This window comes from Aptenodytes patagonicus, chromosome 4 (genome assembly GCF_965638725.1).
Source record: "Aptenodytes patagonicus chromosome 4, bAptPat1.pri.cur, whole genome shotgun sequence".
NCBI classification, from domain to species: domain Eukaryota; kingdom Metazoa; phylum Chordata; class Aves; order Sphenisciformes; family Spheniscidae; genus Aptenodytes; species Aptenodytes patagonicus.
This window is the reverse complement of record NC_134952.1, coordinates 38,483,735-38,504,259: the sequence shown is the minus strand read 5'-3', so window position 1 is coordinate 38,504,259 and position 20,525 is coordinate 38,483,735. Positions and strand designations below refer to the sequence as shown.

Below are 20,525 nucleotides of genomic sequence, written 5' to 3'. Positions count from 1 at the left end.
GAAGTGGTCAGATGTTATGAATTCTGAAAACAAATACCTAGACAGACTAAAAGAGAGATATTGTAAAGAACTACATGAAATCTTTTTCTGAAAAAGTGTAGAATTGGTGATAGCAAACTGTTTTATGATTTTGCTGCAAGTTAACCACATGGTTAATATAAGAAAGTCAAACTTTTCTGTTTTCAAACAGAATTTTCAACTCTGCTTCTTAATGTAAGGAAACCTAAAAACTAGATGAAATAGTCTTTAATTCTTGCACCAATTTTCTAATGTTACTTTGGGTTGACATAAAACATATCCATCGTATGTCTCTCTCGTGGGGTGTTCCCTCTTCCTCATGTATTACTACAAGGGTGCAGGATGCATGTTGCTGTAATGTTTAGGAGAAGGGTCTCTGTTTTAAATTTTTACAGAGAGAAATTGAGAAAGTAGTCCAGAAGATTTTTTTTCTGACTGATTTCTCTCCGTGTGCCTGTGCCCAACTGAAAAATATTGCACAATTGTATACCGAAATTCTCTTAAGTTTCTGAGGAGCACTTCATTCCTTTGTTCGTGTCATATACTATATGGCATAATTACAGAATTTATCCAGAAAAAAGGAAGTGCCTTTTGCTTTTGGAGACTTCCTTTAATTTTTCACTATCAAGATAGTGGCATTAATGGTCAAGTTGGCTAGACTTACAGGATGCATCCCAGGAAACGAAACCTCTTCCAGACTGAAAACCACTTTAATATCGCTATCTCATTTCTGTTATTCATGTACATGTTTTTTATGACAGCAGTTATTGCTACATTTCTTAAGTGCAATATGTGTGTGTGTATATATATATATATAATTAATTTAGATTTTGAAGTCAAGTACAATAGACACACAAAGTTTAGGAAGTTAAGAAAGTAAGATATTGATGCTTGCAGATGCAATTTTACTTCTGATACTATAGGAAGCATGTACAGGAAAACATTCATGGACTTTGTAGCAAACCTGTGATTATATAATTAAAGATTGCATCATAATGCATAAAACTAAAACAAGATTTTTCTTTTTAGGTATTAGTATTTAGTTTTAGATGGGAAGTCTCACTTGCTATCATATGCACTTCATTCCATAATTTCTAAATGATCACTTTTGCAGTGTGGATAGTGTAGTTTTTAAGTGCAGTTCTTGAACTCTTAGTTCTTCACCATTGCAACAGTGTCTGCCTTAGGAACTGCAGAACTATTTAACAAATAGCTGGAGAAGATAATTACGTTAGGTTTAGGAGACGGATGTGTTTGAGCGAGCTGGTTGAGTTTGCTCCTTATTTCAGGAGTTTGAATTACTTCTGTTCCTTAAAGGGCTCCCAAACTGGACTGGCAGCACCATATGCCAGACTGAGTGGCTGTTGCCTCACCTAAAATCCTGATTGCTGCAGGGGTTCAGGTGTTCACCCAAAAAAGCAATGCGGTGGCATAGGGGTCGCTGTTTTCAGTAGCACAGGCCCCATGCTCGTGTTCTTAGAGCAGAATCTCTCTCCTGTCCCTTTGGCTGTGTTTTTACACTATTAATTGCTTTGGGCCCCTGGACCATGCCTTTAAGGTATACTGATAATGTTCTTGGAATATGTCAGAATGTTACTGAACAAGACACAAAAGAAAATTGAGGGTTCTGACAGGTTATAACCAAGTTGGTGCTGAAACAGCTGAGCTGAAGAAAGAGAAGGTACTTCTGTAGCTTGAGACGTGTTCATTCAGAGTTTCAAAGTCCATCTACACACAGTGGATCTGTTCTATCTTTAAAAATTTACCGTTTCAATTTACCACGTGACACGTGGCAGACCACCAAAACCTCAGGTGTTCCCATGGTATGCTGTTCAACTTCGTTCAGTCACTGCAGGAGCATATTCTAGCCCTAAAGTCAGCAGAGAATCACCTGTGTGTATCAACAAACGGGAGTCACATGCAGCTGAAGTAGTGGCTTGTGTGTCACACCATTACCTTTGTCTTGGGTATTTAGCTGGGGGAAAAAGACTCTACTTAAGCAGAGTCTTCCCTGATTTTTCTGCCATAAATCAGAAATACGTAATAAGGCATAGGTGTCCGAGCTGTAGACACCTGGACCCTTGGTTGTGCTTGGTCTGATGGTGTAATAACTCTGGCAAGTTCTGTGAGCAGGTGAAAAGAGCAAATGTCATTTTATGTGATCTTCACTTTTCAGTTTATTGAGAAATGACTAGGAGTAAGATCAGTACCACTGTTTAAAAATATTTTAGTAATACATATCACTAGAAAACTGTTACCAGTTTCCCTGCACAGAGTTGCTCATGAATGTGTTTGCTATCTAATGGATAGTTCTGGTTGTAGATCTACTTTCTAAAAAAAAAAAAAAAAAGATATTCCTCTGACTTAAGCATTTTAGAATAAAGCTGTTTCTACTGTACCTTTAAAGATGTAATTTGAGAAATTTGTAACTTTTCTAGGGCTCTTTCTTATACAAATATGTTTAAAGGTATGTATCAAGACTAAATAGACTATGGTGCAGGAAAAAAAAAATCTCAGAAATGAGAATTCTCTCCTTTCTTGGCGGCATCTAAGACTGTCCGAACAAGAGCAGTGACTGTCTCATAGCCCCTGTTGTTGAACTGTTCAGGTCCTTGACAGCCGGATCATTTACTGACCCGTCTCTTCATATGATTTCTTCTGGGATCAAATAGAGTACTGCCATGCTGAGCATCTTCCAAACGGAGGAGGACCGAACAGGAGACAGACTTATCTTAGCTTGACTAGATTGATGGTAAGCAGTGCAGAAGGTTCAAGCCCCATGCTAGCATGAAATAATTTGACAGATAGAAATATTTGCTTATAAATTGAAAGAGTAGGTAATAATAGTGGGTTTTTTATGATTACATTACATGATATTTTATGATTACACAGACTAATAGCTAGCAGATGGCAGAGTATACATTTTACTTGTTTAGCAAGATGATGGATGGCAGTGATTGAAAAACACTTTTTTCCTTGTTACATTACTCTGAAAGCTTATAGTGGACAGGCAATTTACAATGTGAGTCAACAATAATTTGTATTTGCTCTAGATTTTTGGGGGCATTAGTTAATTCTGTTTCTTATTTTATTGGAGTTTTTTCTCCTTTCAATGATATTTTCTTCTTGGAGGGGAAAAAAAAACAAAATCTGCTTGGAAAACCAGGCCTTTAAAAGGGTGCATGTATGTCTGACAGCCTACACATACAAATAACATCTATTTGTATGAAGAATAAATGGTGGGAGGTTTTCTCACTGTTCTATTTCAATGTTTATCGTATTACTTGGGCATTTTGACGAAAAGAGATAGGCTCTGTCTTTTGTTCAGGCACCTCAGCACAAATCTACATTGTTATATTGCATGCTACCAAGATAGTTAAAGCTATCCAGTCACAATAATTGCAGTGTTTTTCATCCCTTTTATTTAATTGGTATTGACTTACTCAAATTATCCATGTGTATGTTTTATATGTATCTGCTGTTCAAGTGTTATTTTGTTGTGCTTTTTTTTTCTTAAGTACTATGGCTTGAGAATACTCCATAAACACGAATCAGGTTGTTCCATGAGTATTAGACCTGAAAACTGAATTTCTTCTAGGTTCATTCCCTGTGTATTTTAGTCTCCAGTGTCAGATGCCCAGCTCCCTGCCATGTCCCTAAAGTCTGCCATTCCTTTTAGCCTCTCTCAATGGTTTTTGGCTGTGTTAGCAATGGCGTGCTTGTGGTTTTGACAGGTAGTACCTGAATTCTGATTAGCTAGTAGATTGCCGTCTCTCCAGGGGAAAAGGGACAAAGCTATGGCTGCTTTTCCCTCAAGAGTCAATGCACTGGGTCTTATTTTCTGTAAGGTCTCTAACTTCTGTGAAATTCATATGAGGCATCTAGCATTTTGCCAAATTTGATAGAACTTGGACAACATGGTTCAAATGTTATAATTTTGTGTTTAGTCTTCTCATAATAACATTAGTTTCCTGGAAAAATCAGGCTAAAACAATCAGATGGCACCAGGGTGTCTTTTCTCCTTAAAGAACCCAGTAAGATCATAGATTTTTTTTTTTTCTTCCCCCTCCCCCCAGTAAAAGGGGAAGGGAAATCATTGCAATAGTTACGGTGACTGGACAGCATAAAACATAACTTGAGATATTTTTTTTCTAGATAAGAAGACTCTTGCCTTTCTGACAGAGGATGCTCCATAATGTATATATCTGATTTCTAATAGAAGTATGGAGTCTGTTTAAAACTGTCCCTTAAATTCCCTTTATGAATTTACATACATGATAAGACCTGAATGTACATTAGTATTAGGAAGTTCAGTTTTGTATCAGAGATGGGTCCACTGAGTCCCTGTAATTCCACCCACTTACAACTCCCTTCTCTCAAAGGGTTTTCATCACTGCAAACTGCGAGTGGCCTTTCAGCAGGGAGAAAGCCTATGATATTGTCTCACCTTTTGCAATGTGAAAAGAAGAAAATATATTCAGACAGTTGCTGGCAGCTTTAGTGAGCTTGTTTTCCATAGTCCCTATTCCCAAGGTGCACTCTTTTCCTGGTCAGTAATTTATGTATTTTTTATTTCCTCCATCTTCTGTTTTTCATCACTGTGTTCAGATTTGGGTGGCAAATATGTATGTATATATTTGTCAACAATTACTGTCTTGTTCAGGTTCCCTACCTTTGACTAAATCTTTACTTAGCATTCTCTGTAAGACCCAAGCTTCAGACCAGTATGATAATACGACATTTTCCAGCTTGTATGTGTAAAGATGAAATGGCTTTGGTAGTGATGCCTAGCTTTGGTTGTAAAGGAGAGAATAAGAAATAAGCAGTAGAAATCTAGCTACCAAGAGCCAAAATTCTCTAAAATCCTGTGATTTTTTTATATGGAAACCTGAATTCTGTACCTGAATTTTCCCTGGTAAATGCTTGAGGTTGGCAGTGTGGGAAAAGAGCAGAAGTAGACAGGAAGAGAAAGAGCAATGCTTGTCTGGCCTCCTTAAATTTTCACAGTGCCCTTGCTAGGAGAAGATGAGTACTTCAGCAAAAAGCAACTGTTGCATCAGAACTAGTTTTTGGGTCTGGATGGGTTTGTAATTCACCGCATAATGCTTGCTAGATTCAGATTATGAAGCCAGGTTATGAGGTGAAGATCATAGTTTCATGAATGCTGTAGGTGTCCCTGCCTGTGCCTGCTGTATTGCGGTCTCCCCTTGCCTGCACAGGTATCACACTGGCTGGTTGCAGTTACAGGTTGGGGAATGGGCCCACATTAAAATTGGCTTGGTGAAAATGAGTATTTAACTCAGGTGAGCTGTAGTAACAGGGAAACCACAAACTTTGGGATGGGACAAGGGGCAGGGATGCACAGATCTGGGTAGAAGCGGTGGAACACAGGGTTACTGCTTTCAGGGCTACTGTGGGTTTATACTGTGTAAACATTCATAAAACTAATCTTAATCCTGTTACAGAAATACATATGCAGATTTCTGGATTAGAAGGTGACAGTGATTGATGTGCATGTGTGCAAATCCCAGTTTTGTCAGGATTACAGATGATAAACTAGGTAATAGGTCTTAGTTAATGAATATATAAAATGTACAATTGACTTCAGTTGTCTTTGCCCAGATTTTTATTAGCTTTTTGTCTGCAACATTCATTCTTAATTATGCATGTAGTCTGAGGACTGCTAGATCTCCTTTGTAAAATTATGTAGCAAAATTTTAAATAGAGGCCTTCTTAGGGTATGCACTTGTAATATGTATCTTACTGCTGCAAAGCTACATAGTCCTGATTTTTAAAACTATTCAAAGTCAGTCCTTTGTTCTTTTGTGTTTTAATAGTTCTCTTGTTGAGAGGAGAAAGGACTTTGCTTTTTGTGTGTGTATCTAAATTATGCTTTCGTGCTTTCATTGTGATATGTTTAGTTCTATTCTTATCCTGTTTACATGCCTCATACAAGTCACTTTGAAACCCTTCTAACAATGTAATACTTCCATTAACCGTCATCAATGTTTGCAAACAGGAGACTTACTCACATTGGGTAACAAATACTTAAATTGTTCCTGAGAAATGTCTCAAAGAATATATCGCAGCATTCTTACCAATTAACTTGGTATGTAAGATGGTATGAATATTGATCAAATTTCAAAATTGAACGTCTGTATTTTGAGAATATAGTGAAAGTTAACCACAGATTGTCATAACTAATTTGCTGTGTATTTAATCAGTGAAGTGTGAAGGAATTTAAGAAGTCTATGGAAACTTTTTTTATTTCATGTTTCAGAACTTTTAACTTTTCCCAGAACCATCTCCTTCCAGGTACATCTTTCTTCAAACAGCTTTATGGGCCAAGGGGAGTTCTTAGGGACTGTGGAAGGAAGTGCTGTTGTCTGTCCAAAGCGAAAGCTACTATGCATGCTTACTCCCAGTTTTGCAAGCGTTTGTTCAATTACCTGCTTGCTGCTAATTTGTATGCTGCTAATGTGTGCGTCTTCAAGGAAGGTGGTTCAAGTGTATCTTAATATTGGAACAAATGGATTCAGGTTTTCTTACAAGCACTGGCTACCATTCAGATTTTAGCAATAGATTTTACCATGGTATGGGAAACAAAATGGGTTTCATAGTAATAATTTTCTTCTCTTAACTGTTTACTAACTGGTATAAGTAAAATTTGTTACGGTATTTGGAGATTTTTGCTTTTACTTTAGTTTCTAGAGAAGACAACCTCTTTTATTCCTGTCTCTGTATCAATGAACATGCTTTAGCTTCTAACCAAAACCAAAGCTGAAGGTGTATAAAATGTTGTACTGGACCATCACTATTTTCATACAACACTGCATCAGGCTCTTTTAGTGGATCCAGAATGATTGCTTTTCAAACTTGCAAATCACTGCTTCATGAGGACAGCCACAGCAAAGGAAGAGGGGGAAAAAGAATTAATGTTTTTTTTGGGGGTGGGGTTGGTTTGGTTTTTTGTGTGGTGTTTTTTTTAAAAGTAAAAGCTTGTTGTCTCTCTTCAGTAATTTAAAAAAAAAAAAATCATTTACCTTTCTGCATATGACAATGTCTGAGTGCCCAATTCAATTTAAAAGAAATAACTTACAAATAGTTACGTTTTCTGACTTTGGAATAGAAGTTACCCATTGTATTCTGTTCCTTAGTCAAAAAGCCCCGAGTTCAGTAGCATTGCTAATAGAAGGCTGTAAGATTGTGTGTACGAAGGGATGGGGGAAAACAAAAAAATACAAGAGGAAAAGTAAAAATGTATCTCCTGGAGATATGAACTAGTTACAGAAAGACTTTGTTCTTTTGTATATTGTGCCTTTTTAGTCACGTTTCATAATTAGGCTCAGGTGTTTGCAATGATTTTTAATGGAATTTGCATATTGTGTGCAGAAGAGAGAGGATACAAAGTATATGTGTGTGTATGTATACTAATTTATTACAAAAGATCACTTAAAAGTAAAGTATTAGAATTGTACAAGACCCAGCCCTGTACTTAAAAAAAAAAAAAAAAAAAAAGTGAGTAAAAGTTTCCACTGCTGTAGATCCACAAGAGTGTCTAGAAAGAATGAAGGGGGGAAAAAGAATTATTGTTGTTTCCTCTCTGTCTTTGTTGTCGTCCTGGTTTTAGCTGGGATAGAGTTAATTTTCTTCCTAGTAGCTGGTACAGTGCTGTGTTTTGGGTTTAGGGTGAGAACAATGTTGATAACACACCGATGTTTTAGTTGTTGCTACGTAGTGCTTACGCTAGTCAAGGACTTTTCAGCTTCCCATGTTCTACCGACTGAGAAGGCTGGAGGTGCACAAGAAGCTGGGAGGGGGCACAGCCAGGACAGCTGACCCCAACTGGCCAAAGGGACATTCCATACCATGTGACGTCATGCTCAGTACATAAACTGGGGAAAGCTGGCCGGGGGGGCCACTGCTCGGGGACTGGCTGGGCATTGGTCGGCAGGTGGTGAGCAATTGCACTGTGCATCACTTGCTTTGTATATTCTTTTGTCATTATTATCATTATTATTATTTCAATTATTGAACTGTTTTTATCTCAACCCACGAGTTTTCTCACTTTTACTCTTCTGATTCTCTTCCCCCATCCCACCGGGGGGGTCAGGGGAGAGTGAGCGAGTGGCTGTGTGGTGCTCAGTTGCCCCGGCTGAGGTTAAACTACGACAGTTGTGGTGTCCAGTCCCCCCCCGCCTTGCTAAATGACACTGATTTGTTTATATGTTTTGGTTGGGAAGATAGGCTTGATGTTGCTCCTGGTCTAGATGCTAGTGTGTGTGAGATGGGAGCAGACATCTTGCTCAAGGTCGCAAAAGGCAAACCCTGTTCCAGAAGTCTGACTCCAAAATTCATTCTGTCCGCTTAGTCTCTTCCTTGCCCTTTGAAAAGCTGGGTTGAAAAATCACATAGTATCTATTTGTGCTATCAGTTTTCTGTGAGAAAAATATAATTATATTAAAAAAAAAAAGATACTGATCTGGACGACTGTGCCAATATGTAAAACATCCACTGATATATCTTTTGTACTTCCAGTCTGTTCCTTACAGGGAAGATCACACTTCTTTAATTTACTTAAAAATAAATAATATTTTTTTAAAAACACTCTTTTTCCCCCCCACCTGTATAAAGTGAGTGACTGTATTAGTTTGGAACAGTTACACTGTCTTGGGGAAGCTAGAGGGGGAATTGGAAATGCATCCACTGTATCTCTTGTGTAAATTAGGTTTTTGATCGTTTTGATAGGAGATAATTGCTTAAACATGACAGTTAATTTGTGTTTTGTGTTCCAATGGAGAAGCTTCAGAGAAAGTGTGTTACAGTGTGTACAGCTGACTTTGCTTTAAATTTTCTTGACTTTATACCAGAGGCATTTTTATCTCAGCTTGAAGTACAGTACTCTACATATTTTTGCAGTATGCTAATACAACAATCTGTGCAAGGAATAGAATCTTGGTTTTAATCTTATTTTAGAAGTTGCTGGCAATGACCATGTCTGCTATAAAACGTTACAAAATTGGGGAAATGTAATATTTAATGCCTGACCTTCAGTATATAGGGTCAGAATATCTTAGCTGAAATCGGTGTTCCCAGGCAATGAAAACTACAATAAAATCTCTTTTCTGTCTGCACCTCTATCTGTTGTATTAATTTCATACAGTGTATGGATGATTAGTAACAAATATATTTCTACTTCACAGTAAAAAACATAGTAATCTATCCTCAGATAATAAACAGACATTAGCTTTAAATGAAACAGTAAATGAGTAAATAATAATATTTAAAGTTCTGACTATAAAAAGAAGAAATCCAGTCTGTCTGAATCAGTCCTCACGTTTTGGTGTTTGACATGAATTGAAACGAAATAATTAAATTGTAACATAATGCCGTGTTGTTACACCTCAGTCTTAAATTGTGCTTGTGCTCAGAGTGGTTTGAGTAAACTCAATCTCCATGGAATTGATGCTGCGTAATTAATGAGAAGGTAGCAGGTCACTGTGTATTTCATGACGCTTATTTTGGTGTTGCAGAGGAAACGAAACAGAAAGGAAACTATCTGAAGGGAGCAAAACAAGCAAGGAGCTTCTGCAGCGTTGGTTTGTTATAGCCCTTTGCAGGGGCTCTGTGTCCCTGCCTCAGTGTGTCCTGCTGAATGAGGAATGCTAGTGCTCTGGGGAACCGTTACATGTCTAGTCAATGTTCAGTCAGCAGTTCATTAAATGGCTTGCCTCACTGCTTTGCTATTAGACAGCACCATAGTTAGATTTAAGAATGAATTTTAAAATAGTGCCTTGACCATCTTTCAGCACCTTTTTGCAAGAGCACGGTGTTTGTTGTTAATTTATATTTGAAAAGATGCTTTTAAGATTGAGTGCTTTATCATTATTCATAACAACAGAAATCTCAGAGATATTAACTTTATATATTAGTTATATTTTTCATATATATATATAACTATATATATTAACTTTACAGAAACACTGGCAGCTAGACACTAACTTGCAAGGAACACTTTCACCACTTCATCATTATGAGAAATGTAGCATTAATGATTCTGGAGAAACCATGTCAAATGAAGCACATGCCATAGTATCCACGTAAGACCCAAAGTAATTGCATACAGTAGAACAAGTCTAAGGGGAAGTGTTAGGCTTGAGAAAGTGCTGATAACTTATGCCCGTTGTTTAATGCTCATCAGTTTGGATTTCTGTTTTATACCGTAGTACCTAACGCAGCCAGTGAGTGTAATGGGGCAGGCTGCTCCGCATAACCCGTCTTGGGTTCCTGGTAGTTCATTGTGTTGGGGAGAGCCTGGTGGCTCTTCCTTCTTTCCCCTGCCCGCAGCAAGCGTGGTGTCAGCGGGGACACAAGGACTAGGAGCATAGCACTTCGGCATTTGGAGAACAAGTTTAACTTACCCTTACTGTGCTTATCTTATAATCGCTCTACTTGTGAATAAAAGTAGTAATGGGTATAATAGTATTTTATAGTATCATGAAAAGTAAGTATAATCTTAATTTATTTGATTGCTGCTACGGCAGAGATCCTGAAGCACTACCTCTGCTTCTTTTTCTGAATAAATTTATTCTCCCGTACTTATATGTAGGTTTTGGTTACTGGCCTGAAAGCTCTGCGCAAATGTCAGAGTGGTACTGTATATTAAAATATATCATTATTCCTCTTGGTACCATAGCATGATATATCTGAAGTAAAAGATTTTTAAAGGCATACATACATCTTCCTGAGAGACTGATTTTTGCAAATCTGTCTCCATTTACTCTCATTAGTATTAAACTAGTACAATTGATAACAAATGTCAGACTGTAATGTTTCTGGTGAAGCAGACCATCTGCCTGTTTCATAATATGAACATTTATGCTTACAATCAGTATACTTCAGCTGTGCCTGAAATGCCAGGTAGTAATGTCTGTTATTTGAGGTCTCTGAATACATTATGTATATTGGAACAATAATTAATTCCATGCTTTCTGGCAAATGCAGTTATTAAAGGAGATTTCTTTCTGTGGATTGCTCGCCTCCCTTGAAAATGCCATCCTCCTCTTAGCCACTGTTTTATTTCCCTGTGATTGTTTGTTTCTTAGCAATGGATTTATTTTTCAAACTAGTTAGCCTCCCTTTGAGTAACTGAAATTTGTGAAGGCTGCCAGTCTACCAACCAAAGTAATGTTGTGATGCTGGAACAGAATCATGTTGCTATCAACTTACCAGTTTGTTTTGATGGAAAGTTTTTGATTAAAAACAAACACTAAACAAACTAAAAGAATACAAATAACTGGGAAATCCCTCAGTTAAAGCTTTCAGGACTGCAGTATAATTTGCTGTTCTTCTGCAGGGAGCAATGGAAAGTGAAAGATGAGTTGTTGTATGTCAGATGACTCAGTTTAGTCATCCTTCCCATATTGATGCATGTGCTTTTACTGGGACGGATGGAAGCTAATGGGCTTCAGTCTCCTCAGTTTTCCCTAGATCTGACTTCTTCACATCAGCAGTTGAAATCCATGTATTTGTAGCCAGACACTAGCAGTTCTCGGTTCACATTGCCACTCCATGTGCTGCATGTTGTGAAAGTGGAGTGAAGCCACCATGTTCGGGAGAGCTAGGCTGAGCATGTTCCTGCTCGCCTGCAGTCCTGCAGCAGGGATGACATGCTGCAACCACAGGACTGATGTGGGGGAAACAGGGTAGGGTTTAGCACTGGCTCGTTTTACAGAAGTGCTGTTACACAGGTCAGTTGCCCAGAAAACAGGCTATGCCCATCTGGACAGGTCATTTAATGAGTAGTAGGACTTCATGAAAATCACTGGCAGAGATGAAGAGAAGATGGGAGAGAGATGTCTCTGCTGTCCCTGGTTTTCCTCAAGCCCTGTTCATGAAGAGGAGACTCTTCAGTGTCTTTGTGGCTGTGGAACCTGTTGAGACTGTGGTACAAAACAGAGGGGTTGGGTTGGGTTTTTTTGAGACCAATATTAGTATGCCTAAAAGGAAACTGGAGAACTGTAGTATATTAATAGCAAAGCTGCATACATTATGTGGACGTTTTCGTCACCAAGAAACACTGTAAATAAAATCAGTGAAAAGTTGCTAGATGTATTCTTTATTCTGTTTTACAGTAACCTTTTCAATTTGAATATGAACGCGTTGTTAACACTACGCACTTATAATAGATAGGGAAGGTTTGCTGAGTAATTGCTAGTGATACATAAACTGATCCATGTATTTACTAAATTTCTTCCAAGTTGTGTTCTTTCTCCATCGTGATTTGAGAATGAAAGCTAACATAATTGAGGTATTCTTTTGATTTCTTAAGATCAGATAACTTGAAATAGTATTTGACAAAAAGAAACCTTTGTTTTGTTGCAGGGTTGTTTTTCTTTGTTGTTGTGCTGCTGGCGTTCAAGTACTGGCAAAACTACTTGTCCCAATTGTGGCATATCACACTATCTATGTTTTAACAAACTTTCCCTTCTTTGCTTGTTTATTCAGTGTTTTCAGAGCAATATGTTACATTCCCAGCTTTCATGTTTGGCTTGGAAACCTGCACTGTTTAAAACTTGAAAATAAGCAATATTCATTCATACATTCGTTTATCTACTTATACTGCAAGGTTTCTTAGAGTATTATGTCTGTATAGCTACGTGTGTAACTCATAGGTATGTATGTAGTGTATGTATTCAAACATTTATTTATATATTGAATGGTAGGTTTTTCCATAAGTACTTAGCATGTGTTTGTCTTTACCAGTTGAAGCAGGGTTAGAAATCTGTCCTGTAAAATATAAATATCTGTATTTCTGTAAAGTATCTGTATTTCTGATTCATCCACTGAGTCTTGGTCTGACAATGCAGCAGAGGTGTCTCTTGTGTACTGAACATCCACATAGTTTGTGGATGCTTCAAATCATCAAGGTTTTTAAGCAGAGGAGTTTTGTCAGTGAGAAAAATCAATTTGAATGAAAATTTTGCTTGAGATTACTCTTCTTGATGCCATGATGCTAAGCAGAAGGTCTGTTAACTCGTATACAGTTACAATCCTGCAATAAAATGAAGGTCTGCAAGTTCTGCCAAGGTTCTTAGTGAGTAAATATTCAGGAAAATCTGTCATTTGATGTTGAAGAATGTAAAAGGCAACAGACATGCAAAATTGCAGCAGGTTTTAAAGCTGTAGAACTGCTTCAATAGAAATAAAATGTTTTAAATCCCAACAACATATCGTATGCATATCCTCATAGAACACTTAAATGTAATCATATTAGGGTGTTATGTTTTTATGTGCTCTGTAATGATGTGCATATGATGTATCATTGTGATTTAAAACATTTTAATCTTCCTTTATTCTTTTATCTTCCTAGTTTTCTTTCTTATTCCCATTTTCCTGATCTCAGTAATAAAAAGGCAGCTTCTGATACTCCATTTTATTATTTGTTTGGAAGGCAAATTTTTGGCAAAAGAATGCAGGAGTCTTCAGATTTACAGGCCTGCTTGTTGAGATGGCCTCTGCTTAATTCATGTCGAAACTGTGAGACTTGAGAGGACTCTCCCATTTTTCACCTCCAGCCCATGTGAAGGACATACCAAACATACATATGCCATAAATAGATGTCATGTGAATTACATGAAGCTTAGAACCTAGATCTGTTCTCCAGGCTGTGGAGTTAAGCATGCCCCAATGTTCAACCAACAGATAGTAAAAAAAAAAATAAAGAAATGTTACAAAAATTTGCTGTTAAGACTTCTTTCTTAACAAAATATAGTGTTGTCTTACTGTTTTAAGTAGGTTTGAGTAAGTTGATAATATCATTCTATTTTCTCATTAACCATTTTATACTATTATATCATTATACCAATACATACTTACTAACCATTTATATCATAAGTGTTTCGATGACAATTTGGTTTCTTCAAGTAATAAGCATATTCTGTTAAATCCTTAGCTTGAGAAGCAAGGGGATAATCTAGAAACTGTTCAGGCTCTGAGAGAAGAAAGTTTGGCACAGACTGAGTTGCTAGTTAGTCAGACGCTTAAAGAGTCTTCAATTTTGGTTTATTCGTGAAATGTACAGCACCAATTATAGCTGATATGTGCTGACAAGTGATATTTTCACTTTACGATTCTGTCTAGTCAGATAATTTAAATAAATGGGTAAATGTACCCAATACCTGGAGTGAGCTTGCCTACCTGCTGCTTTGCTTTGTAAGAGTTGGCTTAGATTGTTCAGTTAAGTTTTAAATGTCATATCTATAAAAGGCCCGATATAAAATCCTTCAGCTAAGGAACATTTTTATCGTGAATTGTTTGGTGGTGAAGAGAGAAGATACTCAGTCTTAGACCTTACTCATAGTCTTTTCCAAAATACTTGCTAAGAAATTATATTTGAGATTGACCTAGCTCTGGATAATGACGACTGCCCTGAGGAGCTCTGTGCAGTCTCTGTGTGCAGGTATTACTTCTTTCATTTTCTCCGCCTTATATAACCACTGCGTTTCTACAAATCTCTCATCCAACTGCCTGCCCTATCTTTTATTGTAGACATTTTTCTACACATCGCTTAAAAAATAAGAAGTGAACAAATACACACCTTCTTTTATGTGACAATACCCTTGCGCTCTTGAGTCCCTCTCACAAGGGTCACTTCTTGGCCATCTGCTGTTTCCTATATACCATGTCTAAACTATACTGCTAACTGGCAGTTATATGCTCGTGATTCTCAGCTGTACATATTTCTTGACACCTTTAATGACTCTTCTCTGTTCTTTGCCTGCTTGTGTTGACTTTCCCTCTAAATACTTGCATGGATGTGTTTCTCCTGGGGACAAATCAACTGTTCCGCTTGTATAGCTGCTATTTAGACTTCCCGTGAATAACCTCGGTGTCACGTTTGATCCTGAACTTCTCAACTGATACCTTTCCTCTACCTGCAAATCTCATTTGCTATATAGAACATTGGCATATTTTTAGTACCTTGTGATCTGAACTTCCTCTCTTGACAGTTTCATTTCTCTCTATTCCTTCTTTGTCTCCGTATTTGCTGCGTGTGAAAGAAGCAGCCTATAACTTGGCTGGCTTCCAGTTAACTTCACGGATCTATATGAAACCATTCTCTCACTCAAAATCTAAATATGCCGTCTCATATATTTTGCTTTCAGTGTTTTCCTTTCATTTTAGCACAGATCTTAGTTACACAAGTCAAGTGTATTTTAATAGGAGCTCTTGTGTCATATATGTTGCTTCAAGATAATTTTTAGTCTGTTTTCTTCCAGCTACTATATCATGTTACTTAGGTGTATAATTTTCTTAAAACTTAATTTTAAAGTTGTTTGGGGTTGTTTCTTTTGTTAGATTTGAAAGTGTAAGTACACTTACTGTGATTCATACATGATATTGCCTATGGTCCTTCAGTTTTTGGAGAATAACAAAAAACAGACTCCCTCTACTGTGATGGCTATTTAGGATTTTCCTGCATTATGAAGTCCAGTGCTGAGGTACTTGGCTTGATTACTGGTTTAGGCAGTCTCTTAGATAGAAAACTGGCAGTTCTAGAGGTCTAGTGATTAAGAATAAAGTGCGTATTACTTACTGCTTCTACATTCCTCTGTATAAAGCTTCAAGATGCTTGGATCCACTTTGGGCTGGATGCAAATATCCTTTCTCGTCCTATTGCATATAAGCACTTCTAAAGCTGTAGAGGTTGTGCTGGAACACCCTTGTTAGACTTGCACATGTGCTGCTCACTGGACGGCATGGGAAGACTGCTCTGATGGTTAGTGCCATCACTACTCACAGTTAAGGCTGCAGCTGATTTTGTTTTGACTTCAAATCAATGTTTACTCCACCTGTTTTCACCCCTGAAGTTTCTTTGCTCAGAATGATCTCTGAATTACTGTTACAGTTATCTTCCCGACCCAAGACAAAAGTGAACATTTTGTAATCCGCTTTGATTTGTTCTAGTATCAAAGGAAACTATTTGAGATACAGTCTACAAACTACTCATGACTGCGTCGTGTGTGATTTGTATCCCTTTCAGTGTCTTCTCCAATTTAAAATTCATTCCCAGCTTGCATTTGCATTGAAAAAGTCAGTCTGCCTGACCAAGAGGTTCTCCATTCTTATGTACTTACATGGGACTGGTGGGAGCTAGAAGCTGGTGCTTCTTGTGAGAACGAGACCTTACCTCTATACAGCAGTGGAAGCTGGAAGCTTTCACCACGAGCACCAGCCAGTCATACAAGCAAGGTGCAAAAGACGAAGGAACAACTCCCAAGCCGTGGTGCTGCGTGATACCCATAGAGCTGAATGGCAGCAGCTCTAGCTCTGAACTTGAGTCTTACCTATATTGACAGCGTATCAGCTCTCACATCTGTAGAGCTGATATAATGCTCCAGACATGCAGTAGTTCCTACCATCAGATTCCAGCCAAAGAAAGTGTTTTTTTTTTCTAAATGTCAGGTGTTAAAGCATTTTGGAGATTTTTTTGAATGTGAGCAAATTGTTCATTAGTGTGTTGTTGCTGGCTACAGCTGCAGAACTTGAAAAGAGGTAATCAGTTATGCAAAGGTCACAGCATATTTGGAGGCTTGTGTTTGTTTCAATTCAAAATGTTTTAACTTCAAATGGGAACTAAGGAAAATCAGCTCCTACCAAACTGGTGTTTGCATGTCGTGACAAATTCAGTTAGACGTCACTGACTGACCAGAAAGTAGCTCTGAAAGGTATTATGTTTTGAAGTTAATTCTATCCAAACCTTTACAAAATGTTAGAAAATTTTCAATTATAAGATACAAATTTTCCCCAGAAGCCTTTGAGAGACTGTTTGAAAGTTTAAAATTTCCTTTTTTGTTGAAACATTTTTCCATTTCCAGTTTTATCTACTGTATACAGTATTTTAATATTTTAGGAGTATGCGGAGGTGTTTAGGGTTTTTTATAGATGTAATTTAGTATCTCCTTAGTAGCCACAGTGCAGGCAGGTAATTATTAGGAGAAGTTATTATTGAGATTAGTCTTCCCACTTGCAGAATGAATGTTCTCCTTTTAAACAGAAAAGTAGTTTAAGCATCTTTAACAGATTCTGCAAGGCTCCGACAAGAATTTCTTTATCATTTAGATATAAAGGCAAGAGTAGTAAGACATCCTTAAGAGTGGTTTTGGAATAGGAGTTGGGGATCAAAAATTTATGGCATGAGTATGAAGTTGTGATACCTCTGTCAGTGTAGGCATATAGTTATTACTATCATTAAGCTTACTTATAATAGTGACTTCTAGTAGAAATAAAATTATAGGTTTAATTTATGACTAAGATTAAATTAGTTTCTTATTGTAATCTGGAATATTGGTTTATGTGTGTTGACTTTACGTTTTGGGGTAAGGGGGAAAAAACCTATTCATTTTGTTCCGTTCTTATTTGTCTAGAATGGGATGTTGTACTTGTGAATACTGGTCTAGGGGAAGCGGATAGTGATCAGCTGAACACCTCCCTTATTCTTTAGTGGAAATTGATTTCTGTGGCTCAGTGACAGCCCTTTTTTGTTTCTGAACTAGGTTTTTTTTTCTCCTACTGCTGAGTTTCTGGTTTGCCCTTGTGGAAGCACAGTATGTTGCTTCTAGAACTTGCCTTACTTTTCTCACTGACATCTATCAACAATAATCACTAAAATGCCATGAATCTACTGTTAAAGTTACTTGTTGAATTTTATAAACTGGGTAATAATGTGCATTACAGTTCTAAAATGCATTCAGGTTCAATCTGAGTGATTCTTCCATGGCTTTAAAATATGAACAGTGAGGTATAACTTACTTTTTTTTTAAGTGTTTTCTAAGCACTGTAGCTTACTTGAACACCTCAAGAATTCCCTTCTATGTGTGGTTGTGTAATTTGTTTTTTGGAAGTGTTTTTTGGTTTATTTGTTTTACGTTCTGGGTTACACTAAAGAATTTCAGAAATATTTAGTTATGATTTGATATTCGCTATTCAAAAACAGGTTGTGTAGACTTGTGGAAAGGGGATTGCTGTTATATGTAACTGTGTCTTTGAAGCATGTCTGGTGTGGACAGTTGTCATATCAGGTATGAAACTCATGGGTATGTAACTGGGGTGGCAATTCACGAACCCTTCAGCTACCAGTGTGAAAGGCAGTTTGGCAGGCACTAAATTTGTTGAATCCAGGTACACGTTTCTGATATCGGAGGCAGCCACAAGATACACTGCGTTGTTCAAAACTACATACAGTGCAGACTAGTTTACAGTGTGTGTGGCTTAGTTGTTGAAACCTGGGGAAAGCTTCAGGGAAATCTGAGAAATGCCGGGCAAAGTGTCATCTCCGGGACATCGATTATAGCAGCAGGGATGATTCAGTATGTCTAGTTTGTACTGTAGTCAGATCTCTTACGTTCAAGCAACACTGGACGCTGGAGCTTTATGATGCTTCTACTGCTGTCATATACGTGTATCTGCTGGCCTGCTTGCAGAGCAATCTGCTGCTGGTGGTGAATGAGAGCATGAGCAGGACTAGGCAGAACACTTTTATCTCCCATAAGGTATGATATTAAGAGTTTGGGTTTGGAGTTGATGTTTCTAGTTTACTGTCAGTTCTAGAACCGTTTCAGAAGTACAGTTTGGGAGAAAATTCAGTTTCAGACTTGATGCATCCCAGTCAATTCAGGATTTAAGGATGCACAAGGCCATTTTCACATATGTCTGTGCCAACCCCATTTGATGAGGGACAACAGATGTGCTTTGGCCATTAGCAGTAGGGGGCTTTTCCATGGGGAAACTAGAAAATTCCAGCACTCTGACCTGTTTCTGCTGGAAGGCGAGCAGGTATATACGTAAGGCCGTAAGGAAGGTGCTTGCTTCTTACTGTCAGTGTGCCTGTGTGATTGTGCATGCACAGGAGCTCACTGATACTCTCAAATGTATTCATTTCTGCTGGGAACAATTACTCCTCTGCTAAGTAAAAGTGATGATTTTTTTTCATATCCAGAAAGGGGCTTTTCTCTGCCGTCAAGAATATCCTTGGTCCATTGTCACTATCCTGCGCGAGAATGGTGTAGTTGAAAGACCAGTGAGCCAGTGATACAGCTGCAGATTTGGGGGAGGAAGACTTGTCTGTCATCTCTTCACTCCCTTTTCCCTCTCCGTCCCTTTGACCTCTCTCCTGCCTATCACTTGCTTCAATTTCTCATCATGAAATGATGATCAGGAGCCTTGTCTGCCAGTATTTCAGGAAACAAACAACTGCAAAGCCTACATGCAGGGCAGAGGCAGGCTGACACAGGTACTGCCTAGCCATAACCTGCAGATATGAAGAAGCAAACCCAAGACAGTTCTTTCCTCTCCTCATTCTTCATTCTTGCTCTTTCCCTCAGATTGTTGTGACAGTCAAGGTAGCACATCGTACACATCAAGGTAATCTAAACTTACTGTGGGACTTAGATGCAGTGCTGCGTGCTCAGCTCCCCTGGCTGCTTGTGTTGCTCTTACCCAGTGCCTGGTCTGTCCCTGGGAGCACATTCTCCCTCCTCCTGACTTGTAGGTGGCAGGGCTGCAAGTACCAAGCTTTGGTACTTACCATTACTTTGTCGTCAAAAGTGTAAGCAGTTTTCTCAGCTCTAGAGCAGCCGCTGTTGTCCTTCACTTCCTACTACATGGACGAGAGATTATCCTACAGCTAGCAGCTGTGTATGTTGCATGTGTTTCTATCTGCTGGAGATGGTGTTGTGAACAGTATCACTGTAGAAGTGTCCAGCAGCTGTGCTCTGAGCAATGCTCAGGGTTTGGCAGGTGTTACCTGGAGCACTCTTAGCTAAAGACACCTCAATGTTTTTCACATTCACAGAGTTAAAAGTGCTAAATGGCTGTGACACACTGGTGGAGGCTGAAGGGCTGGCATCCACATCTGGGCGTCTGGGATCTGCAGGTAAGCGAGAGGGTTAAGCCTTCTCCAGCCTGGACAAGACGGTACTACAAGAGGATGCCAGTAATCTTAGTGTTCTTGATAACCTTCTCGTGACCAAGATCAATGACTGCCAAACACTTTGTGTTGGTATGGAGAAGATTATTTTAAAATCTAGTATTTTCCTGGAAAGCATAAAACTTTTAATAAAGGGAAAGGAACTTGGATGATAATTTTTGTTCATAGTTATGCTATTAGTCATCAGTAAGCAGTTTTTGCTTTTCTTTGCGCCCCCTTGCCACCATACTTGGTGTAAGTCTTCATGCAAGAGATTCACACAGAGTCTTCAGCAAGCTTCATACAGAATATAAATGTAGCAAATATTTCTAGTGATGTAAACCTAGTTATTAATAAAGAACAACAAAATCTTTTTATTAAACTAATGGGGGAATCCCTAAGCTTGGGAAATCTTACATGCAGTGTCTTTCACCTAGCCTGTCTATGCATTCTTTGCCTATAAGGCCACTGTAATGTAAGTATTTTGCTAGATTGTTCATACAAAATAGGCGTCTCCAAAGAAGTGTTGCTTCAGATG

General features: G+C 38.1%; 1 protein-coding gene across 9 annotated transcripts in view; it reads left to right on the top strand.

Moving 5' to 3' along the window:
* The window catches only part of TENM3 (teneurin transmembrane protein 3), a 432,264-nt gene that overhangs the window by 65,401 nt on the left and 346,338 nt on the right, over positions 1–20,525 (top strand). The window contains exon 1 of one of the 9 annotated variants that reach the window (XM_076336465.1): positions 19,898–19,954. The exons of the other annotated variants lie outside the window; for them this stretch is intronic. The gene's annotated coding sequence lies outside the window, so the exon portion shown is untranslated. Of the gene's footprint in view, positions 1–19,897; positions 19,955–20,525 lie in introns of those variants that run through there. 9 annotated transcript variants of the gene reach the window in all.